The sequence below is a fragment of the Chrysemys picta genome, chromosome 11 (assembly GCF_011386835.1).
Source record: "Chrysemys picta bellii isolate R12L10 chromosome 11, ASM1138683v2, whole genome shotgun sequence".
NCBI lineage: Eukaryota > Metazoa > Chordata > Testudines > Emydidae > Chrysemys > Chrysemys picta.
This window is the reverse complement of record NC_088801.1, coordinates 40,786,790-40,813,266: the sequence shown is the minus strand read 5'-3', so window position 1 is coordinate 40,813,266 and position 26,477 is coordinate 40,786,790. Positions and strand designations below refer to the sequence as shown.

The 26,477-nt window shown below is 41.4% G+C and overlaps 1 pseudogene; it reads left to right on the top strand.

Annotated features, from left to right (window-relative positions):
• The window catches only part of LOC101939189 (dynein axonemal heavy chain 11-like), a 197,639-nt pseudogene that overhangs the window by 5,232 nt on the left and 165,930 nt on the right, over nucleotides 1-26,477 (top strand).

The following is a 26,477-nucleotide window of genomic DNA, read 5'->3' as shown; positions in this document are numbered from 1 at the left end:
TGACTTTTCTGATGTTGAAATTTTTTGAACTTTTTGTTTTATAATTTTTTTTAATCTTTATCTATCTGTCTATCTGGTCCCCTTTCAGGATGAAATCAGATGAAATATTAGAATTTCCTGTGAGATGAAAATTCCATTTGTCGATCAGCCCTAAATTGGGGTGTGAAAAGAGAACGAGAACTTACAAGTAAGAAGGTAGACCTGACCCTGTTCTTTCTCTGATGAAAGTGTATTATTTTCTTTGGGAGATGCTGATCCTTGATTCCTGCTAACTTCCTTTCTTCCCTATTTTCTCTCCCCCCTACTGCTCTCAATTGTCTGACCTTCAGGCTCAATTTAAGAGATTCCAAGGGGAAACCAACCAAGGTCCTACCCTCATTTGCCTCCTATGCTTTCATACCTGTCTCAGCAAGATTAATCACATCGAAATCTCTCAGGCTTTTAGCTAAATACGTGCAGTTAAAAGAAAAAGTGGAAAGGCTGAATTTTACATTTTCCCACTGTTTTTGTTTTTCACAGCAAATGGTTAATTTTTTGTTTACATTGAAATCCCCGCTGGCTGAGAAAATAATACATCCTTATCCATTAGTAACTGTAGGTGAGTCAGCTACAGTGTCAGCTTTCCCATGCTGCTCAACTAGTGATTTTGACCTTGATGTGAATGGATCACTCACTCGAATGATGAGAGTTAATTTAGTCTTCATAATAGCCCAGAGTTCAACCTTTTCAGAGCAGAGATTGTTTCAGTGAGGCCAAATTATATGCAATCGTTGAGTAATATGAACAGTGATCCACTGCTGTTGCCTTTGGATACAGGCCACCAAAATCATTTTCTTAATAATGGTAGGGATTATAAGGAGCTCAACTTGGTACTATACATTGTAAAGTGTGTGAGATGTACCCACATGTGCAGAAAGTGCTGAGGGAAAATTAAATTGAAGTGATATGTTTTTTGGTTAGTTCTGTGGACATTCCTCTCCCTTGTGGGATGGGTTGCCAAGGTGTAGCTTGAGCTCCTGTGAAAGTTCTGCCTCTCGTATTCATGAGCCCCTCTATAGCTTCATTGTAAACAAAAGGAATGTAGTTGCTGTTGGATATCGTAGAGGAAGAAATCATCTCTCAGATATCTAGGGCTAATTCCACAGTGGGTGTTGAATATCAGAATTGTAACTCTCTGGACTTGTAAGTCAACGGAAGGTTTTACAGGGTGAGTGGATTTATTCCTAAACCTCAACCCTAGAAGTCACAAATGGACAGTTATAGCCAGGACTTTGTCCAGTAGGGTTGGATGCAATCTTCTGGCCAGTCACAGATGGAAGTGGGCATTGTGTCTATTTGGGCCGGATGCCTTGCTTTCTGCTGGAAAATAGACTTGAAGAGGTGTCCAGAAGAAGACAGATGCTTAGAACATGATAAATCACACCTCTAGCATGTTAAGGAAAACCAGCATTCTGCCTAATGGAAATGTTGTTCGAGGCGTTTAGAAGAAATAGTGTACAAAATCATGAAAGGTGTGGGCATACCATGGATTTATATAGTGGCATGGTATTTTCTGTCTTATTTTCTATCCCTTTCTTAATGATTCCTAACATTCCATTAGCTTTTTCTAACTGCTGTTGCACACTGGGGAGATGTAGCACCCTATGAAGACAAGCCATGAAACTAGTGGGTGTTTGATTATCCTGCACAAGTGGCTTTGATGGACAGTCAGATCTAGTGGGCTGCTGATGTTGGAATTACCTTTGAGCTTCTTGAAGAGGGAGTTTGGAACTGCTCTGAAATATTACAGTCACAAACAGGTGTGTGAAAGTGATATGCAAGTATAGAAAGTAAGATTATTAATAGTAATTTGACACTGTATCCCATAGTATCTGAAGGCTTTACAAGGTTTAAGTTGAAACTTTCACAATCTTAGTAAGGAGGACACAAAACAATGCTTGCAATTTTCTTAGGGAACAAGAACCAGGATTTAGGTCCTGATCCTGTAATGAGCCCTGCTTAGGCCTTGTATCTGCACAAACTCGCCTTGACTCCAGTGAGATTCTGCACGGGCACAAGAGTCTGCCTTTTCAGATCTCATTGCAGGGTTGGGGCCTCAGTACATTAGGAAGGCTGGGCCAAAGAGGTGTTTAATCATATTTTTGTAGAAAGCAGGTTTGAAAGCCGGTATGCTGAAACGTAAAAAGCTCTGCCACAACTGTTCACAACAGCCACAATTTTTATATTTCATAGAAACTATATTGTGCCAAGTCCCGGATTTCCCAACTGTGCAGTCGGTAGGCCCAGATGCTGGGCTGCTCCCAAAGAGCTCTCTCTGCAGCTCAGGATGGGGAGGGTGCGAAGGTGCCGTTAAACCACCTTATGCCCTGATGATAAGACATCCTGTGCTGATCTGGTTCCTTGGAATAAATTAGAGCAGACTGAAGACTGCTCTAGTCTATGCTATCTACCCATAGCCCTCAGGAGTTACAAAAGGCAGGGATTTCTGGGGAATAGGGGTGTCTGAGCCATTCCCTCTGTCCCCAGGCCACATCCCTTACAGCTGCAGGTGGAGTGGGGAGTGTCACAGGAGGTGTGGTGGGTCTACACAACCCTGAGATTCCCTTATACAAAGCAAATCTTCCAGTGGCCAGATCAACCTGCTTTTCACCATTCGTCTGGCACAAAGCAGACTTACTGTTAGAGAATCAGGGCAAAACACGTAATTTTTTTTTAATTTTTTTTTTTATGGCAGCTGTGACAAAAATAATTCACATTCATTTCCAAAATAGTAATATTACTGTACATGTGCTATGTGTTAGATGTTAAACACCTAATAACTTAACCACATAGCACACTGGTGATGTAGTAGTGCAAATGAATCTGAAAACCAGTGTTTGTTCATTTTGAAATGAAATAATGGTCACTGGTTGCAAAGTGTATTTTTGTTACTAAAGAAGCAAATTAAAATGGTAGGAAAACAATACCATTATTAGTTTCAAAAGTTATTTGCTTTGATTAAAAACACCAATAAATGTGTCTTGGTACCAGAACGGCTCCATTTAGCACTTGACATATAATAGGTTTTCTTTCCCCTCACAGTGTAATATCTCCATTGAAATATAATTATTTTGCAGATTGCTCAACTGAATGCCCTTATAAACATGCGGTTAGGGAACTCACTCCGGTGATCGTCACAGCATCATGACAATATGCACAATTGATATACATGCTAGGGATGTTGTACCCAAGCTTAGAGCAAAGAAGGTAATTTGTTGCACAGCAATTACCCTAATGCATTTTTAAAAGCATAAAATAAAGAATACTTTCATTTGTTGTAAAGGTACTCTGGATGCTTATGTATGGCAATGACGGAATATTTTGATTCAATCAATTTCATCCTTTTTTTTCCCTTCAGTTAGATAATTACATTTACCAGTTAAAAATGCCATTTTAAATATATATAGATATTTTGTCCAAATGTTTAAAGATGTTTTTAAAAATGTATGCTGTAATGTGACAGCAGGGTTCTCATTAATCTAGCTCCAATTACTATCTGTTAACAATTAGTATAAACGTACATTTATTAGATAGCTTGAAAGTTTAAAAGCGTATGGAAGATAATACAGCAGTTGTGTTACGTTTTCAGACTCCATTTCACTTTTGGCCAGGTTGACCCTTAGTGTTTTCCCATTTCTCTTCTTGGAATAGCTCCCCCAAAAAGGGGAGGAAGGAAGAGAAGACTAGATGTAGATGGCTGTTGATCTAGGCCAGGGCTAAAATCTGTGGGAACTTGGAGGGAAAGCCCACTATACTAGTAAATGGTTTTTTTTAACTTAACCTTTTCTTGTGCTACTTTCCTGGAGCAATAACAGCAGAATAAAACTGCAGTAATGAGCCCCAGTCCTGACATAAAATCAGCCAATCTGAAGAAAGCTGCAGTTTTTCAGAGTGTTTAATTTAGAAGGCTGAATTTTGTCCTGACCTACATGGGGTTGAACCTGTTGTAGGTGAGGGCAGAATTTGGCCCAGTTTTGCCTCGCTAGTCAGGGGCTAGAGCAAAAGGAGCCATGGGGTGGAAAGGCTTCATGGGAATAAACATACTTTTTCTGTGAAATGCTGAGTATGGTACAGCTGGACACTTCAGATGGGGAGTGTAATAGGAGGTGTGGTGAGTCTGCACAACCCAAGGATTCCCTTATACAAGATGAATCCTCCAGTGGCCACATCAAACTGCTTTTCACCACAAGACTTTTCATTGACCTCTCCTAAAAGGAATTACAGGGCTTGATCCTGCAAGGTGCTGAGCATTTTGGCCTTGAGTACTCAGTTGCTTGCAGAACTGAGCCTATATTCTCTACAGATGGACCATTAGGTGGGATAGCCCTTTTTAATAGCTTCCCCCAGTGAAAGCCATTATGATCTGGACAGGGTGACCAGACATCCCGATAAAATCGGGACTGTCCCGATTTTGAGCTGTTTGTCCCGCGTCCTGACCGATCTCTGGTCGGGATGCAATTTTTATCCTGATATTTTGCGCCGGCTTTTTTTTTTTTTTTGCTTTCGGCCAGCCGGCAGCACTTGGCTTTTTGTTTGTTTGTTTTTGTTTTTGGCCCCCACCCCCGGTGTCCGATATTTTCTTCATCTCATCTGGTCACCCTAGATCTGGATACAAAGAGCGTCCTCTCCTGTGAATGATGCAGGGGGATAGTCAGAAAATGTTTAGCAGACTCTTGGCAGAACAGCCTGATTGCTGCATGGGCTGTTTCTGGATAGTTGTATCCAACAGGTTTGTGGAGGGAGAAGGGAATGCAAAATGTTTAAATCTGCCACAACTTCTAAGTGCTTAAGGTTTGCAAATGTAAACAAAACCCTGAGATCACTATAAATTAAATTTCAAATCACACTTGCTGGGCTATGTAATTTATGCAACTCTCATATTTTTACCCTGGAGATTTCCAGTGGACAAACATTCACCTGGCTGTCACAACTATGCCACAGATGGGATGAGGACCAGGGAGACTGTCTTGTAAACATTTGTGATACTCAGTTTCAGTTTGTGATTATTCCTCTTACTGCTAGATAAGGACAGCATTTAAAGATCAGAACCCAGGAACTTTAACAAAGGGGTCATAGAACCTCACAAGCTATAGAGATTCTGACCTTGTGTATTCCTATTTAATTAAATAGTGCCTTATCAGATATTGAATATTGTAAGGCATGGCTGTCTGGGACACTTGGACCACTGGCAGTACTAAATTTCTTTGAGATTATAAAATTTAATAGAAGGCTAATTTAAAAAAAAAAGAGTAAACAAAATCTGTTCTCTTCTTCAAAGTTTGTCCTATTTCATCCCTTATGTTGTACTGCAACAACGTGATGACCTATTCTTTCTGAGCGACAGTCACCCATTGGCAGAGGACTCCTGCCATGAACCTGTAGCGTGGAACACTACTGGCCTGCCTCACCCCCGCCAACACCATTACCACACATAGAACACTACCCCCAGTACACTCCTGGAGGAATACTGATTCAGTTCAAGAATTCTATCTGTCAATTTGAGAACATGGGGAGCAAAAAATGGTGACATATGTTAAATTATTAATTGAAAATGGTGTGCTCAGCCTTAATAATTGGGACTTGGGTTACTTATGTAAAAGTAGGGTTTTCTGAGAAACCTCAAACACTTTGTGTGTGGCCGGTTAAAGAGTGCAAGATGTAGCCCAAAGTAACTCTCGAGAGTGGAAAAAAAAAATTACTTAAAAGAAAAGAAAGGATAATTGACCTCAGTAATTATTTTAGTGTGTCTATAATGAAAGCTCTTTGTCCAGGACAATGGTCTTTTAGCCTTGTTAACTGGTATTCTGCAAAAATGCGTAAGATTGTTACAGTTGCTGAACAAAATCCATTTGACTGAGCATAATCACTTTGTTGTGGTGCGAGGCATAATAGCAGTTGCAGCGAAAATTTGAAGCAATTTTAAATATTCTTTTCACTGAAATTGTTTATCCACATTGCCAAAGCCTTTAAGGAAGTACTGATGTTTTTCACATTGTCAGGAGCAGCTGTGTTGGTCTGCTGTGGTTGTCTACCCACTAACTAGGCAGATGGTAGACAGTAGCTGAGGTGTGTCTGCTGTATTCAGAACTAACTTTTCTGGCTTGCAGAAAGCACAGCTGCCACACTATTATGATGATGATCCTTATGTATTTCAGACATGGGAGGCCTTATATAGAGCCATGTGCTTTGAAGGGGGTGATTAAGGTCTTTAGTGCATTGAATAAGCACTTACATACTCAAACTGCCGAGCGGTGTGAAAATATGAACTCCTGGTTAATTGGAATTTTGGATAGGGATCAGGGCAGGAGGTGTTCTGTAAGAATTGAGCAAGATTGTTTGTCACAGATAAAAGCATCTTACTGTTAATGTATTGAAGTAAAGACTACTACAACAAACATTAGATACAAATGAGTCTGCTAAAAGAATTCATTTATTTTACCTCTTCTATACATGTCTTTTATTTAGAGTGACTGATAGTAGATGAAGACGTGTAGAGAAATGAGTGGTTGATTAAAACCAGAGATTACCCCATGTAATTACATTTGGGGGGTGGCAAAACTCAGTTATCATGTATGAACTTTTCCAAGACAAAACCAGAGCCAAGTCTGGTCATGGATATATGGCCTATAGAAATATAGAGCTTTACAGTATCCCAGTTTCTGCTGCTCACTTGATAGACTCATTAAAATAACGATTTCCTCATTCTCCTTCTGGTGTAGGGAGAGCTGGAAGCAGTTGAGCAGGTAGGGGTAATAAGTAGTGCTTGGGGCCCGAGGAAGCAGTGAGACACTGACAAGATGCTCCAATTCCTGTTGATCTGAGGTGTTCATTCATTCTACCTCTAATCGAAACCATTTTCCTTGCTAATAAACCATTTCATCATGCTAGTGTTAGTAGAAGGGACATGCTGTTGCCAAGTAATTAAAACCCAATCCAAGTCAATGGAAAGACTTGTTGGGTTAGGTTGCTTATGACTGAGTGCTGTTTATCAATTTGTGCCTTCACTATGTATATTTTTTCAACTCTCTCTGAAAACTCTGTCAGGTACAAAATCATATGAAATTAATATTGGCATTATTAAGGTCTCCATTGTGTTAACATCATAAGCCCTGAGAGTTAACGTTTCAATTAATATTGTTAAAAATTAAATTGAAGCAATTTCTTCTGAGAGTCTTTACTGATAAGTTCCACCAGTTTCAAATTAATTGGTGGGTTCAGTTCAGTTCTTAGTGTGTATGTACTACCCCAGAATGACCGTCACCCATTAATTATTGTCTAAATAAAGAGTCAAGTATTGAATGAACATGGAGACTGACTTATCCTCTTAGTCTTAGACTAATCCTTCAGATGAGTTTGAAATACGTTGCCGGGACAGCATGAGGAATCTTGCTCTGCTGGTGCCTATGCTATACCTTTTCTGGGCATAAAGGAGATGATTTCTGTCTCCTAAACTTGCTAAGAAGAAATGTTTTCCCCCAGCAATAAAAATATCTAAGGAAATAATACCCCACAGTTCTTTCAGAGAAGTTAGATCTCTCAAAGCATTAACAAAAGTAAAATGAACTTGGAATTGCTATAATAAAATACCTTTTCCTTCTTCATAATCTGTAAGGAATTTCAGTTGACCTTGAATTAGGAAGCAGTGGTGGGTGAATTTATTTCTGAAATGCCTGGTACATTGTGTTCATTGCCCGGCAATCTAACCCAATGCTATCATTCTCCATATGTCGATTTGTAAAATATAAGAACAATAACTTGCTTGTATGTGATAGAAACAGCTGATAAGAAAAGACAGGAAAGGCTGGCCACTTGGTGCAATGTAAGTGGGAACAGAGAAATATGTTCAATTATATCTTAGTAGAGCTCTGGAATCAATGGCCCAGAGGAGGGTGTACAAGAGCAAACAAAGGAGGATGCCTCATGGAGCTGAAGAAAAAAGCTAGCGCATCATGATCAGGAAAGGACAAAGGAAATAGCCTGATCCCTCAGAAGCCGATGGAGGCAGACCTGCAAGCAAAGTACAAGGTGAGCAGGTTTACAGCAATAACAAAAAGTACTGTAGGGTTAGAGGATCATGTGGAGATGGTCACAGAAGAAAGCAAAAGTACTGTAGTGCTAAGGGAAAAGGTTTTCTGGAAGCCACAGATATCAGAAAGCACACTAAAGGCAACCATAAAGGTGAAGGAGATGAAGATCAAGGGTGGAGTAGAGGACTAATGAGCTGGAAGAAGATTTAGAGCAAGCAGGAAGACCCCACCTGAACCAGCTAACATGAGAGATGAAAGAACACAGGGTGGTAAATAGGAGAAGTGATTTCTTCAAGTTGGTGAACAATATCAGGGATAGGAAATGAAAAAATCTGCCTGAATTGAGACAGGAAAAAAGGTGCAGAAAAGAAATGGCCTGGGAAAGTGAGGAAATTGGTGAAAGTTCTTACAAGGACACCTATATTTGGAAAGAAAAATAATTCCTGTTTTCCTCATTGTAGAGGGCATGATGGTAGACATCGCTCTATAGAAAGTAAGTAGGATGGTTTTGCAGATCTAGAGAGGGAAAGCAGCAAGGATAGATGGAGTCATGGAAATATATCTAGCCACGGAGTATATACTGTGCTGTGGAAATCCTTAATAGGGCATCATGTTGGCATGTGCTTGCATTCAGCTCATTTTCCTATCAGAATGTGCTGATTTAACTTTCTGTTGTGTTAAATGTATGTAGAAATATATGCTACCAGATGACCTATGAGTTAAATGTATGTAGAAATATATGCTACCAGATGACCTATGAGTTCAGCTCCATCAGCGCTCTACTATATGCACTTCTAGTAGGAAGAGGAAGTCTGAGACAGAAAGTAGTGAGGGTGTTTGATAGTAAAGAATGAGTAAGAGAACTTCTAGGTCTGAGACCTCTAGCCCCAATAGTCTCCATCAGGCATGATTTATTTAATACACATGCATATATCAATTGAATATCTTTTCCTACAATGTAACCTCACTAATCCAATTTCACTGATCTACACACTTTGTACACAGTGTGTAGATTAGAAGGAAAAAAAGAGCTATCTCTCCTCACTTCTTTATAAAGATTTAATAGCACGGTGCAGTAGTGAGATCTAATGGGACTAAAATTTGTTACTTTAGAAGATATATGGCATTATAGTTACTATTCTATTATGAAGCATTATACTTCTAAAAGGAAGCTAAAATTGTCAGAATACACAAGTAAAGTACATTGTGGTGCATTAATCTCCTTTCTATTGTATTTGTTCATTTACTGCACTAACCATAAAAATGGTGGAAGACTAGGAAGAAACTTCTCCCCTGGGTAGATCTATAACAATGTTTCTTGCATCATCTTTTGGAGCTTCTGGTACTGATCCAGCTTGGAGACCAGATACTAATTGGATGGATCACTGGTCTGATCTAGTATGGAAGTTGCATTATTGATACTTGCCAATTTGCAGCATTCAATCATTTGCCGGGTCTCTCAGTTACTAGTGCAAATTAGCTAGGTTCTACTGTAATTTCTACACATGCTTTACAGATACGGTGTCTGATATTTTCTGTTTCTGCAGATGTGATATAACATTGACCCCGTCTCTTCTCTTAATCATGAACGGGGCACTTTTCAATCCTGCTATAACAGGAAAAAATGAAAGAACCAAGGACTTAGGACATTCTCTGGGAATTATGGTGTATGTTTTCAGCTGTTCAGAACAAATCGACAGAAAGGTACTGTATTGATTAAAATCATAGAAAAATCTTACAGCTCGCTAGCAATTAATGAGCTACAAAACTGGGTAGTATTCCTGCAAGCCACAAGAACCCAGCACTTGTAAATTACTCCTTTCTGAAAGACAAAGTACAAAGGAATCTGTCAACCTTTTACTCCGAATATTTGGGAAAAAAGAGTTTCTCAGTCTGATTTTGCCTTATTAGTAAGAGGCCTGGATATATTCAGTAATGTAGCCTCGGAGCCAAATCTTCATCTCTACTCTATCCCCTTTTGGTGGCACAGAGGGGACAGAAAGATGGCTTAAACAGCCAGCTGGAGATTCACCAAGTATTGGGGATCTTTGGTGGACATAGAGACAGCATAGCTGGCTCTGTACCACCTGCTTTTCGCCCACGCTCCCTGACATGAGCAGGCAGGAGCATGTGTTCATCAGCAAAAGGGAAGGGTCTGACATACACGCTGTGGGATATCCATGTTTTGTTTAAATTACTAGTAAATAGAAGGGTTTTTCTACACACAAGGCTTTGTGTAGTCTTTGGGTAGGTGCTTTGCATTGTTCAGAACTTCCATTTGATTTCATCTTTGTTTTCTAGCTTGAATAAATCCTGATTTTATTTAAAATAATTTTCAAATTACTGTTATTTTGGGATGAGGATTGTGAGCCATAAATGGAGAAAAAGAAAACCACCCACTGCGTTGTGCAAAATGCCCTCCTTGGGCACTTGGCCAAAGCCTCAGGCTTGGGGAGCTCTACCCCAAATATGCTACCAGAGCAGTAGCTATGGACAGCTGAGGCATGGGAAAACCTAAAGAACCGGGGCCAAATGCAGGGGAGATACAAGTTAGACCACCTCGTCCCCAGACTAATTTAGACCCTCTCACTTTTAGTTAGGCTCTCACTCTCAGATTTTATTTGACTGACTTGACTTAGGTCCACTTTACTGGTGTGTAATGGAGTCTACAGTGGTGTAATTTGTGCTGAGAAGCCAGAAGAGAGGAAAAGCTGCTTTAACTTGCAACTTCTTCTAGTTCCTTGGCAAGTCACACCAACTTACACCCCCTTAGACATCTGTAGACTCCGTGTAAGAGGGAGTCTAACGTCAGTGTAGTGGACTCTGAATTAGTGTTAGGGGTTCAGTCTGATTCCTACCACCTTCTGCGTGACCTCTGGATTTGACACCAAGAGGCGGAGCAAGAATGAGGAACTGAAAGTGAGAGGCGAGAGGGAGCACAAGAGAGAAAATCTTTAGCTGTAGCAGAGAATAAAGTTTGATTTAAAGATCTTAGAAGAGAAATGAAGTGCTTGTGTGACATCTGGAAGCCCCAGGACTGCTGGGAGCTGTAGTGCATTGATAAAAGGAGTTTGTGGTTTATTTTGTGGGTGAAAACTCAGGGCCAGATGCTCAGCATAGCATGACAGTCAATGGAGCTGTGCTCATTTATATCTGCTGAGGGTCTGGCCCTCATATTGAAGGTTAAAATGTATTAAAAACATGCTTAAATAATTTACCTTCTTTAAGGCTTTGTCCAGTCTAGTTCCAAGTGAAGACTCTCAAACAATTGTAATAGGTACAATTAAACCAGGAAAGGACACTTTGTCTTGTTACATTTCATGATGAATGAGGATGTGTATATTAGATACAGGGATTTGATAACTGAATTCCAGAAATTAATTGGCAAAATTACAAACGTCCCTGTCTTGCATGTTGTCAGCATAAAGGTGATCACTCATCCGTTATCAGTAAGTAACTTGTACAAGTGGGATCACAGTGATATTAAGCAACAGCAAAAGAACAGGTTGTAGGAAATGCCAAAGAAGAACAGGCCTTAGGTCAGTCTAGTGGGGCATTCTCCCTCCCACAGTGTCCTAGATTTGTAGAGGAAGGTTAAAAACTCCACATGCAGTATAGCACCTGTCCAGTGGTGGGATGCCATGTCATTGGCAGTTGGTGGTGGTTGTGGAATCCCTTCCCACCCCCCTTAAGCCAGACAGTTTATGCCCTGAAGCACGAGGATTGATATGCCTTCTGTCTTTGTGTCCTAACTAGCGTTACTGCAAATGTAGCATGCAGTCATGGAATGGATTTCTGAGGCTCTTCCGAGGAATGTAGACAATGCTAGAAAATTAAGATATGGCTATTGCACATAGTATATTGAAATCTGCTGGACAAGTGGGACCAATCACAAGATTGTACTAGGATAAGGTAAAGACGATTCTACTGTGCATGAGTGTGATGGGATATACCAACCCCACTCTGGGCCTGCAGGGGTTAATGGGAGCCTGTGGGTGCATTGAGCCATGCCCTGCTACACATAAGTGTCAAACCTGGAGGGAGAAGTTAGAAGGCCTGAAACTGGCTCAGTTAGGGAGGAGTAAGGAAAAAGAGCAGATTGCTGACTCTCTCTCTTTCTCTCTCTCTCAGTGTGAGTGAAACCTGGCTGGAGTCAAAGATTTGAGTGGGACTGCTGGCAGACAGAGCCACTCTGAAGGAAGGTAGACCTGCAACAGGGAGCCCACGGCAGTTGGGCAGGGGCTGCAGAAAGTGCATCTACCCAGGACTCTTCATGCTGGTGGAGGGGTCTGCAGGGACCAGGAAAACTGCTGAGTCAGGGACTGTCCTGCAAGGGGAGCGGAGAAAACTCTCCTTCAGTAAAACCAGCTGGTTAGCAGAAAGTAGGGTTACCATATTTTGTGCCTCCAAATGGAGGACACTCCACGGGGCCCCGGCCCCGCCCCCAGCCCCGCCCATGCCCCGCCCCAACTCCGCCCCCTCCCAAAGTCTCCGCCCCCTCCCCTGCTTCCCGCGAACATTTAATTCGCGGGAAGCCTGAAGCAGGTAAGGGGGAGGGATGGGGGGAGGAGGTGCGGCCCAGGCTGGCCCCCCCGGCCCGCCCAGCACTGCCGGCCGGCGCACCCCCCCGGCCCCGCGACCCCGGACCGGCTCCCGGACCGGCCCCCCGGCTCAGCGCACCCCCGCGGCTCCTGGCCCGGCGCACCCCTGCGGCCCCCCGGCCCGGCGCACCCCCCGGCCCGGCGCACCCCCGGCGCCCCCCGGCCCGGCGCACCCCCGCGGCTCCGCGACCCCTGACCGGCCCCCCGGCTCAGCGCACCCCCACGGCCCGGCGACCCCGGACTGGCTCCAGGACCGGCCCCCCGGCTCAGCGCGGCCCCCCGGCCCGGCGCACCCCCGCGGCCCGGCGCACCCCCCCGGCTCCGCGGCCCCGGACCGGCTCCCAGCCCGGCCCCGTGGCCTGGCGCGGCCCGGCGGCCCGGCCCCCTGCTCCCCGCCCAGCCCCGCGCCCAGCCCGGCCGGGCACTGCGGGCCCGGCCCGGCCCCGCACCGGCCCCGGCCAAAGAGGCCCCGGCCGAGCCCTCCCTCCCTCCCGATTTTCCCGGACATGCCCGGCTTTTGGGGATTTCCCCCCGGATGGGGATTTGAGCCCCCAAAAGCCGGACATGTCCGGGAAAATCCGGACGTATGGTAACCCTAGCAGAAAGTGCTGTCAAGCTCTGCAATGAGCCTGTGCCAGGAGCTTAGCAGGAATGGAACTGATATAGTGGGAGCCCAGAAAGAGGCTGAGGTAAAGGGAGAAGTAGGAAGTAGCCCAGGGAGGCAGCAAGGGGTCTGGGTAGTCAGACCTTGACTGCCTATCCAAGGGTCCCTAGACTGGAACCCGATGAAGATGAAGGGCCTCGGTTCCCCTACCAGTCTTCTGAGGAAAGTGGAGTGCCCTTGCCCCCCTCCACTCATGGGGTAAGGGTTATTGAAACGTCTGACACTAGAGGTAAGGACTAATGAGTCTGGGCTCAGACTGGGGTTCCAATGGGAAGTTGAAGGGATATTGGTTTACACTGAGAGGCGCAGGCTTATAGTGACCAAGCTGGAGGGCCAAGATGCAAGAAGAAGCAGATCACCACCAGGCTGGGATAGTGCTGTCAGCAAGGGCGCTAAAGGAGAAGAGCCTGCTATGCCATGCCCAGCCACCTGGGTGTGCCAGCTGGTGAGTCACACATTTGCAATAAGTCTAAAGGATACAGAGCACTGCCTTGTATAAACCAGAAAAATTCAGAGACCAAAGTGAGAGCTACACTCATCATTGACCCTGATGAAAACAGTTTCAGTTATTTGATTTTAGTATGAATTCAGATTGAATTAAGTGGAGAGGATTGTTGAGTGAGAGGGGAAGTGTGTTTTTGGATGCAGTCTTATCCTTGCTTGCTGATTTTCCCTCACATAATTAGTTCATTCAGAAATAGTCTGATTGACTAATGGTATACCCTTGATTTTTATAGCCACTATTGCTGAGGAGATTATGTATGTTGTACTACTGTAAGCAAGAAGTTGCACTGCTTTAGAATCTAATTCATTGCTATGATGTGTGTCTTCTTTTTTACTGGATCTGATCTACCTTATTTTACTAACCATCTTGATTTTAAACTAATACTTCAAAAATAGAATAGTATGACCCTCTTGTTAGGCTGTTTCTTGTTCTTTCTTTTCCCAGAGACTATAAGAAATTGCCCCCTTAATGTCAAATGATAGGCATATTTGCCAATCAACTAAATAAAATTGCACGTATGGCTTAACCCATAAGTGCGTGGTGGTAGATAAAAATATGGGTGAGTGTTTTGATAATGCAGTTCGTTTAGCACTAGGACTATGTAAGAGAGACTTGAAATGGAAGAGAAGCTCAGATTGTGCGCTAGCATGTCATGTAGATCATACAATACAGCTCCTCCAGTACACGCTTACTGTCTTGATTGCTGTGTTGATACAGGCATTGGCTCATAATGTGTTGAGGCAGCCAGAGATGTCAAAGAATGCAATTTTAGACTGTTTCTGTGTTAAAGTGCATGTTCTCAGCAGAATGGGTTTACCCTCATATCAAAGACGTAAGTTTGACACCTTGAAAAGGATGCCTGGAATATCTGGGTAGACAATACACTGATGGGCAAAAATTAAAAATCTGTTCATTTGGACCTGTTCTTGCTATTTTTGGGCCAGATTATGTCGCATTGGTCGACTGATGCACAAGGGGAGGGTGCAAGGAGCCCCCTTGTTGCATTGCTGTGCCCCAGTAAGTATAAATGCCATTCTTGTTCTCCCTACGGTGCAGAAATTGCTGATGTTGCGCACCCCCTCTGGCAGAAGACACCCTGAAAGAGAGAAGATGGAAGCAGGACCGTGGTCCTCCTGTCTTCCCTATGCATCAGGCAGCACAACTGGCCGGATGCATGCAGGATTAAGCTGCATCCCCTGAAGAAATATACTGATTGTTGCACCCTGCATGCCCCCTGAGAAGCTCTATGGGAATTTATGCCTCCTTGAGAAATCACTTCATGGGGCAGTGCATTTCTAATGTGAGACTGTGCCTGAAAAGGTACTGTTAAGAGCCCTGTTTTTTTGCAAAAGATCAGAGGGCCTGAACTGTGCTAGCAGGTGATACACTACTGACCTATTGGTGTCAAGTATCAGGGGATAGCCATGTTAGTCTGTATCTACAAAAACAACAAGGAGTCTAGTGGCATCTTAAAGACTAACAGATTTGTTTGGGTATAAGCTTTCAGGGGTAAAAATGCTTGCATCTGAAGAAGTGAGGTTTTTACCCATGAAAGCTTATGCCCAAATAAATCTGTTAGTCTTTAAGGTGCCACCAGACTCCTTGTTGTTTTTACTGACCTATTAGCTCCTCACAGCTAATACACAATGTCCCGTGGAATAGCTCCTTTTGTACCAATCTCAAAAGGTACAGTGTGCTGTCAGGGACAGACTTAGCCATCACTTTAGCACTTGCTACATATACATATATCCATTCAATTTAATGAAATAAACTGGGCTAAGGAGTGAACCAAACCTACCTCCTGTATTTAAAACATATTACTCTGTTCTATCTTAGTATTCTAGGGCCAGATCTCACCACCTATACTTTTCTCCCCATCTCCCCCTCGTTAGCCAACTGCAAATATGTACAAAGGTTTATGCCAGACTGGTGTGTGGGGTTGCTTTGATGAATACATTTCTGTGGAGGTGCTGTCTGAGGTAGCTGGTCAAGTTAAAACCACACAGGAAAAAAGGACCCAGAAACAAGGTAATTTTTCAGGTTTAATTGTGTGCCATCCTATGGCACAACAACCTGTTTCTTAAGGTTTAATGTTTTAGGGGAATCCATTGAACTGAAAACAGTAGTGGGGATCTTCATAACACTTAATCTGGGATATGCAGAAAGAGCAGAACTTCCCAAAAACGTAGTTCTTTTTCAGTAAATATAAAATCTAAGATTTTTTTTCTCTTTGCAAATTAATGGCCCAGTATAGCAGTATTTAGGTAAAGCTCGTACTAACAGGAACCCCACCCCCTGATGAAACTAAAAAGATTGAGGAACTAGCATCAGATCAATTTAACAATAAGATCTTAACATGAGTCCTTATTTACAGTAGTGCACTTCTCCATCAGAAGATAGAGATTTTTGAAAACTGTGCAGGGGCTAATGTCAGGATACTAACTTTCTTGGAATATAAATAAGGGAAGAAAATTTCCACATTTTAAAACTCATTCTATAAGCTTGATCCTCCCTGTTAGCTATTTCAGGTATTTATATTGCCTAATAAATCTCCTGGAAAATCTATTCCAACAGTAGTTTCTTTCTTGTTTGTTCCTGGAGAAACCTCTTCTTGTTAAAGACTAAAGTAAAGCATAAATTGCATAAATTGCATCTATAACGACTAGATCTAGACAGGTATGCCTATTTAAGATGACAGAGAAAAAAATAAATTCTCATAGAATTATTAAGGATTTTTTGTCTGAAAGTTTCAAGGGATGCTCATTCCCAGAAGTTCCCAACTCAGTCTGTGTTTGATTTCTCCCTCTTCATCTCTTGTATTATTCTATAGAAGGGTATATGTTTTCTTTTTGAAAATTGACTTGGTGTCAAATGTGTCTCTTGTGCTTATAAAATTCTGAGGTAGTCGTTTAATCTAAGGCAAGAATATTTTGATCTACAAACTTCTAGTGAGTTTTTTGGTTTTTGGTTTTCTTTTTGCTGCTTAATCCTGTCTTTTTTCATTAACAATTTTTAGCTATATAATTTTTTGGTGCAATCCTGGTGGAGGATTCCTTGCCCAGAGAGTAGAGACCAAATTCAGACATGTGTATTCCGATGTGTCTCCTCTGAAGTCACTGAAGCTGTGCTTGTTTACCGCAGGTTTGAATTTGGCTCTATGGCTATAAGGTATCAGCAATGTGATTTATTAATTATTTCCTGATTCCTGGCTTTGGGTTGGCCTGTTGGGTTCTTCTTCCTTTTTTTCCAACCCCCTTATTCCACCAAATCCAAGTAACAGAAGAGTGGGTTAGTTTCCTTGTTCAGTGGACTGGGAGGGTGTACAAGGTAGAGTTTATAATGCACGTAGAGTTGTTTAATGGTTGGGTGAAAGCGCCAAGTTGGACAAGTTTAATCATAAGTGTTTATTCCCTTTCAGTAGAGTATATCCCTTTCATAACAAATGTATGTAAATATTGAGATAAAATACCATTTGACAAGGTAGTCAGATATGTTTCATTTTATTAACACATTAGTCATCTTATCCTGCTCAGAGTAATATGTGAATATCAGATACACGTTAGATTAGCATAATCTTTTCAGTCAACATTTGTTCTCTGAGGTTTTTGATTACATTATTTTAATTAAGCAATAAAATATGACAGGCCCTGGATTTCAAGGTGAGTTTAAAACTTCTCAATTGGTATTCTAAAGCATGAGGCTGAAGGCTGAGTGACTTTAACCATGTGCATTAGTGATCACCTTTAAATGCACTGGTTGGAGTGCCCTCTGCCATTCTTAAATGGAATTTATACCTTACGTTAAAAGAAACAGACATGTGCATTTATTGGTTGTTGTAGTCATGGGCAGGACTTCATTAGGGTGACCAGATGTCCCGATTTTATAGGGACAGTCCCGATTTTGGGGTCTTTTTCTTATATAGGCTCCTATTACCCCCCACCCCCTGTCCCGATTTTTGACACTTGCTGTCTGGTCACCCTGGACTTCATTGACAGCCAGAAAACTCCAGTTATGTTCTAAAGCCATTGCCTATTGCCCAGAAATAGGTTTGACTATGACAGCACAGTGCTTTCAAATATATTCAGGTCACAACTGTCCAGAAAGGAAACCGACTGCTTCTGTCCTTTGTGGAATCACATAATTAGGTGCGGAAGGATGAGATTTTGTATTGGTAAATGCCAGTAAAACTTTGATTTTACCATACACACTCAAACTGATGAAAAAATGTTTCAATCTATAATCACTGAAATTTACAGATAGGCAACGTAAGAGAGATGCTGCTTGAGAACATCAGCTGTCATGAAATGACTCAGTGACCAACCCTCTTGTTGTCTGTCTACCTGTAATTTCAGGCCATTGTGAAAATTTAAATTGATAAAAATTGGAAAAAATGCTTAAAAACCATAATTTTGTGAAAATGTAAATAATTAAAAATAAAAAAGCTTTAAAATCGATGTAACCTGTCAAAATTATAATAAAAGTCGAATTAGTCAAACCTACACAGTAGGAGTAGTTGTCATATGTTAGGAATAATTAAAATAAATCAGTGTATAGATCCCAAAGAGAAATAATGTCTAAATAATAGGCTCCAAGGAAGAGAAGTTAAAGTGTTGGTGTATTTGTATTTGGTCACTGGAAAAACAACAGGCATCTCTTGATTTGAGTATGTCTTTATAGTATTTCGTGGCTGGTTGCATAGTTCTTGGTACGTTAAGTGCCGAAATGCTTGTAATAACAAATGTCAACTTATTTTAAACAGTTATTTAAGTATATTTACTCAATTTTAGTTTACTATGCAAAATCAGGGGTTTATTTGATGCAGCTTGGTTTCTAATTTTTTAGGATAATTATGACTGGTGACTCAGTTATAAAGTCTACCTTAGTTGCAGCTGGATAACTGAAACAAGAGGGCCGAAGCAGACCTGAAGATCAGGTTACTTTTTCTGGAATTGTGCTATTATGAGATTATTCAGTGGCGGTTTTAATTAGAGAAAAACTGCCATAAAAATATCTGGACCTATTTGTATCTTCCAGTTTCCTGACTTATCCAAAGACTTCCTAGCTTCCCAGAGTTTAAACAAAGAGGAGTCGAACTTTCTTACTATTTTTGGTTAAAAGCATATTCTTGTAAACATTTATTTTAGTGCATGTAAAATAATCCCAAAGAGTTCATAATTGCATAGGATTACTTAGACTAGCAATAAAAACCCATACATTTCCTGATTCCCCTCTACCTGTTGTGTTCTGTAATGTTTGGTGGGTGGGAAGCGAATCCTCTCATTCTCTGGTACATAGGTTATCTTTAAGAGCATCCCCCTTCCTCATTCCAGTGTGATGATCTAGTCTAGGGCAGACAGGCAGACCACTCTCCTCTCTGATGAACATAGAGACTTCAGGTAACATGAGTGGTTTCCTGTTCTGAACCTCAGTAAATTTTGGTTTTGATTCTGTTTACGAAAGAGGCAAAAGAAAAAGTTCAGTTTTGTTGCTTTTCCTATCTTTCATTTAAGCTGTTTTAGAGAAATCATCCAGATGCCTAGCTGAACAATTGGAACTTTCAGAATGAGAGATTGAAAGATTGATTGATTGTTAACCTGGAATTCTTTGTAGGTTCAACATAAATCTAAAAACTCAAGAGATTGACTTGGCCCTTTATCAGGAAGTTGTGGTATCACAGTTTTTATAATTTATAATGACATTGGGCAAGGTGTGCTGTATGCACCAGAGAGGATCTTGAACTGTAACCCATTAATGGGTAGGGAGAATGTCATATTCGAATTCTCAGATCCAAACCCAGACTGGATCCAAAACTAGAAAGGCGCATTGACAGGATCCAGTTTAGCTATGACTCGAGATGATGGAAATATCACATGAACCACTGATCTCATAAATTTTACACCATTTGGAGGCAAATGTAGAGTACGGTTTGCAAAATTCAAGAGCCACAGAACATAACCCTAGTTTAAACATAATCTGGATTTCATCTGAACAATGCCTCCTCAATCTCTTTCTTAGTGGGGTGCGTGTGACTGTGGACTGAATATTGTACATGTCTAAAGGTAATATCACACCATGGAACAGACATTCATGCATTTTGTTTAACAGGAGATACTGAAGAGAACAATAAGACATGAAAGCGTTGGCTTTTACACATCATTTTCTCATTCACAAAATTAAGTAATTACATTCTGGGGAAAATACACTGCATTGAGTACACAGTATCCAGTCTATGTCACTACAGGTAGCAGCTTGAGTTTAACTAGCCATATGGATTGTAATTGTCTAAGTATGATTAATTCATAATGTTTGTTAATTTTATGCCTCATATTATGGTTTGTTATTATTTCATTTAATTATAGTGTCAGTCTTTTGGGGGGTTTTGAGAGCCTTCAGGGATTTTAATCTTCCTAAAATAGTAACTAATGATGTCCCTATATTCCTGGATCTCTCAATGACTTGTTCCCATTGCTGGAAGTTCCATGGAAAAGGGATCTGAAGTTCGAACAGATGGTGCATCAGTCCATTGCAGAACTCCGTTTGCAGCCCGAGGAAAACTTTATACTGAAGGTGGAAATAATGGCTTTCTGCTTAGCTTATTGTAAATTCTAAATGGGGTGATTGAAGGCTATAATGATTACTGTTGTTTGATGCCTGGAGGTTTCAACATCTGGCTAATGCCTTTGCTTGCTGCAGCAATAAGCAAAGGCAGTACAGTGCTTTCTGTTTCTTTGTTTTAAATAGATTATATGTTCTATTGATTTAGATAGTAGGAAATTTAATTTTAGTTTTAATTGATTTGCTCAATATTAGCATGGCACATATTACAGTACTGTCCATTTCAGCTCTGGTCTTCTGCCTTTAGTGACCTGGATTTTATTACATGTTAGCTTAAGTTTTATTTTCTTTGTTAAGCCCTTTGTAGCCTCCATTAGACACAAATCCAAGTGACAAATGCAAGTTAAATTTAGCAAAAGTGGCTTTTGTCCTCCGGCAAGGTTCAAGAATAAATTAGTAGGGAGACTGACACAGCTGAAGACGGGATCTTGCAAGTGACAAAATGTTCATTAGCCTACCCTTGTTGTACCTGCCATATGCGCAGATGACATACTTATGTCACCAATATGACTGGTCTATACTATCCTATTATCTCATTTAAAAAAGAACATTCTCATGAGCTCTCACTAGAGAATAATAAAATTATTTATTTGTCCCTATTTATGCTGTTTCTTTCCTTTTTTGCACATCGCTCAGACTAGACAATGAAAACAGATTGATGGGGTTCATTTCAGAATGTAGGTGCACTGTCATATGCTGCTGACACACTTGTTCAACTGCCTGGCATGTTGTCTTAGCGTGGCATTGCCAGAGCACTACTGGAATTAGTCATCTAAGCCCTCACTCAGCGTTCCCTCCCTACTCAGCAAAGAACTGAAGTTCATGCTTATCATTAGGCATGTGCTTATGGCCCCTGGCTTTAGTGGAACTAAGCATGTACTAAATGCTATGCTGAAATGTGGCCAGATCACCTAATCTAAAGTACAATAAGAAAAATATTTGAGCAAGATTCTTTCTTTTAAATATCTGCTGTTTTTTGTCTTTGGTGATTCAAGGTCCGGCAATTAAGTCTAGACTGGTCAATTTCATTGTAGACTGTCACCTGTTCAGGTCAAGGACTGCCTTTGCTTACATGACTGCAAAATGCATGTACTATTTGTCATACAAATAATGGGGCCAAGCCTTGTGGTCCATACATTTTTATTCAATCCTTACTCAGGCAAACTCCTAAATAAAGATGACAGGATTTGGCACATCACTAATGATATTTTATAGATGGTATCCCTTTATTTCTCATACATTTCGTATAATGTTTGGAGTGAGAGGAAAAATGCATGAAATACTTGTCTATTCACAAGGGTTTTGTAATTATTTTGTTTTATAATGAATGCTAAATTTTGGGCCAAAAACTAGGTGTCTGTTTCCCTTCAATTTATGGAGCTTTATTATTTCAAAACTTTCATGTTAAATCTCTAGTTTAAACATGTATTTGTCGTCTTTACAAGAAAATCCCCAGGAGGAGGATGGGTGAGGCAGGTACAGACATGAATTTACATACATAGAAAGCATTGCAAATAAATATATGAGAATAGATATCTTCCTAATCCTACTGGATTACATATTTCTCTTTCTACTGGTCCTCCTAGATCACATTGACAATGTATTTCTAATTAACAGTAAACCCAGGGTGTCCAATCTGTAGCCCTCAGGGCTTTCAATTGTGGCCTAAAGGACAACTGTGTGGAGAAGAAAATTTGTATTTGACTTCAGTGATGCTATGCTGATTTATGGAAGCTGGGGGTCTGTCAGGATAATGCCATCTTTGAGGAGTGGTGTGGGGTGGAATCCATCTTGCTGAATACACTGAGCTCTGTTGGGTGGTGACAGCTGGATTGTAACTGTTTGGTCACGCTTTGTATTGGATAGGTGGTTCTCTTCCCCTACCTTTCCCACCATCATTCTGGGTTTCTCCCTCAGAAGTACTGAAATTGACATATAGTGCAGCAAGGTTTGCCTTGACATATATGTCACTGTTCAGGGCAACTGCATCCAGGGGCATGCGCAGGAATTTAAATTTGAATACTTTTGGAGGGGGATATTAAACACACACAAATGAAAGGTTCATGTGACCATCTCTGGAGGGGACACCCCTCAGCGAAGAGACAGCGGCACTCTCCGTGTCCCTGCAGCCTGGGGAGGGAGGAAGCAGCAGATGGCTGGCTGCTGGCTGAGCACCTCCTCCGCCCACCCCTACAGCTGTAGCCTACTGCTTCTCAGTCCCAGCGCTGCTGCCGGCTTTGCTGACCCCCACTGAGGTCAGTCTGGGACTGGAGGCAGCGGCAACCCCTGGAACTCCAGCCGTAGGGAAGGAGAAACAGCAGGCTATAGCTATAAGGGTGGGGAGAGGAGGAGCTCAGCTGGCAGCCTGCCACCCTGCTGCTTCCTCCATCCCAAAGCTGCAGGAACACATGGAGATTTGTGGGGGTGGGGGATCCTCTCCTTACCCCCGCCTTGTGCACGCCTCTGACTGCACTTCTGTTTTCCCCCTGGTGGTCCACCAAGGGCACCCATTCTTGACTCCTGACTGCTCAGCCATCCCTCTCTTGGGCAGAGACATGCTTCTCACTTCCTTCTGACCAGGGTATTTCCAGGCTGCACGATTCTCTGAATACACTGTGAATTCTCCAGCAAGTAAACTGCCCAAGCAGACCTGCTATACCTTCTGTTCAGAGGCTATAAACAGGGTAATTGCCCGTTGGTCTTAGTTACCACACAGCCCCTTTCTAAGCAAGCACATTCATTGTTAAGGTGAAAACACTGCAGAGAAAACATTAAAACAATAAATGAGGCTGTTCACATGATAATCAGCTTACCAATGATCGGCCCAACTCTCCAAGGGCTCTGACAGGTGTAGCTAATAATTTTAGTATATTATTGTGTGATGTTATGATTAATCAATATGTTATTACATATATTCATTGTATGTTAATTAGAATTAATTTGTAGGATTATAAAAGTATAAGATTGATCAGTATTTAGAGGAACCAAATATTAGACATGAGTAAGACAAGCTGTAGGTTGAGGCCTGCAAGACTTGAGCTTAGCTATTTTAGGCTTTGGAGACAAGAAATGATGATTTAAGCCAATGACTGAGAAATAACCCAATGCCGTAAGATTGTGGGAAAAGAGACACCAAGTGGTAATATTGTGCAAAATTACCCAGAAGATTAATATTAGATCATAAAAATACTGTTAAGACTCATCTGTCTCAGACATGTGTCTTAACCATGGGATACAAGTTGTGCATCAATGCTAATGAGAACAAAGGGAACTTACACAGCCTATAGAAAATTGGGATCCCTTAAGTTTCCAGGGGAGACAGACCAATAAAAGAAAAGAGGATTGAACTTTTATGGACATGTGCAGAATTTAGGTATAGATAAAAATCACATTATAAAAAGAGGATGTCCAGAATGGGAAAATTGAGCTCCCTATGGGAGATTCCAGCAGAAACCATCCCTCAGTGAGTAGAACTATATTTGTAACTTGTGCATAGGTCTGTATAGAATTTCTATATGATAGGGTAATCATAACTTTAATTGTAACTTTAGTAAAACTTGTAAAGTAGACTAGACTTTTTACTGGTGAATGTATGTGTGGTCACTACCTTTTAGTCTTTGTGTTCCTAGAGACTCTAACTCTAAAGAAAGTAGCAGAGGTGACTTTCACTCTGTTAAGCTTGAAACTGTAGCCATCAGAGCTGAACTCATGGTGGTGTAATACCACATTACAAAATTAACTTTAAATAAAATAGAAGGCTACGCAGGTGACCAGTCCTTCAAACCCCATCAAGGGATTTTCTGTGGTTGCAAGTTCATAATCACCTTGGCTTGGAACAAGCACACTGTTGAATATGAGAGTCACTTCTGACTGATGGAGAGTTCTGTGTACGCTTGAAAGCTCGTCTCTCTCACCACCAGAGGTTGGTCCAATAAAAGATATTTCCTCGCCCACTTTGCCAGTCACTTCTTTATACAATCTGGGGCTCTGATCTTGTTCTCAGGTAACAGGTGATCAGCAGACAAAGGGTGAAGCTTCAAAAGACTGAGTTCTTGCATAACTGGAGGGCATACGTTGTTTCAAATAGTCCTTTGATGCTCATAATACTTCCCAGGGTTTACATTAGTCATAACTCTCTCCAGATACTTTACATACACTCCCTCAATAATACATAAACATTTTCATTCTTAACACAATGAGCTCCTAAAATACTTAAACTTAATTCAATCAGGTTTGTCCAAGACATTGCAGGCAGGTGCCCTATCTGTCAGAGTATATGGTTTTCCTCTGCAGGATCATAGGGAGGATAGTACAAAGAGTAGCAGTCGAAAGAGGAATTTCATATTCCCACCTGTCAATAAAATAAAAATGTCCTACCAATTCCATGATCTAATTCTGCCAAATTAGGTCTCACTTTGACATATAGGTATGTTGCTAGAGAAATCTCAGAATTACATCAAATATAAAACAATAAATAGTAGAGACTGAGTTGTAGGCAGTTCAGTGAGTTATGTAGCCAGTGGCACAACACATGGTATCACTGCTCCATGTATATCTGCACGGTGGGGTAATCACTTGTAAGCTGATTATCGTGTGTGTAGGCTCTTTTATTATTTTTAATGTTTTCTCTGTAGTGCTTTCACTTTAAGAATAAATGTGCTTGCTTTGAAAAAGCTGTGTGATAACTTTTAACAATGAACAATTAGTGCTATCTAATCAACCCCCGGTGTCTTCCCCCTTAACTTTGCTATTCCCTTTTACAATGTTGACCACAGTGTTGCTAACATTTCAGATGATTCCATATCAGATGCAGTGAATCCAGGGCAGATGACAAGTTGGAACTGGTTAACTGAGTAGCTCAGTGGGATGCAAAGTAACAAAAGGGAGAAGTGTCAGAGGTGCTGATGGAGGGCAGCTAATGCTGGGAGTGAGAGCAGAACAGCAGCCAGTGCTACTGAGAGTGGCTAAACCAACTGATCATCCATTTGAAATACAGTTTTTAAAAACTAGACTGAAATCAAGAATAGGGGCATACAAAGCTTGGAATTGTCCTGGTTTCTCATGACCCAGCACCACACTGCCAGGTGGTGAGGGAATAAAGATCTAAATAATGTATAGTATGACTAGGGACTTATGATTTTGACACATTTTGCCCCTTTGACTGCTTTCCTTTCCTCTTTCTGCATTTCGTGTCCCTCCATTGTCTCTCAAACCTTTTCTCTGATTTCTGACACATGAAAGCGCTATTGGGGTTGATCTCCTCCCTGTAATGTACATCAGCTATATGTTTTCAGAGATCACTCTTAAACCTGTATTGGGCTGTTCTGGAAATGTAGGAGTAAGTTCTAACTTAAAAGGGTTTTCTGAGTGATTTAAATGGTGTTATGGTGAATAACCCATCTTGTGTTTAATGGATTTTCATTCGGTTGAGGAACAGACATCTTTGAAGTGCATCTGCAGTAAGAGGTGTCTGTGGACCGTTAATCAGTTTCTGGTATGGCAGTTTCTATGTTCTTACAGTATGATTTCAGAGGGAATCTTTGTTCTGGTACAAATGCAGATGAACATTCTGGAAACAAGTATGGAAGTTATGCATGGCCTGGTCTTAGCTGGGGTCCCAAGGCTACCCACTATATGTGAGCATCTGTTATATGCTGTTGCTCACTGTTTTTTGGCTGTAGAAACAGGATCAGGAGTAAATAGAAGCTTAATTCCTGTTTCTTGCTTCCCTGGTCCCTATCCCTGGTATGACCTGGTGGGGAGAGACACAAAAGTAGTACACCTCTACCCCTATATAACACGACCCAATATAACACAAATTAAAGCAGCGCTCGGGGGGGGGGGGGCTGCACGTTCCGGTGGATCAAAGCAAGCTCGATATAACACGGTTTCACCTATAATGCGGTAAGATTTTTTGGCTCCCGAGGACAGCGTTATATCAGGGTAGAGGTGAACATATCTGGAACAACATGCCCACCCGCTGAAAAGCCCATGCCTGAGCCACCAGGAAGAGCCCCATTTCCCAT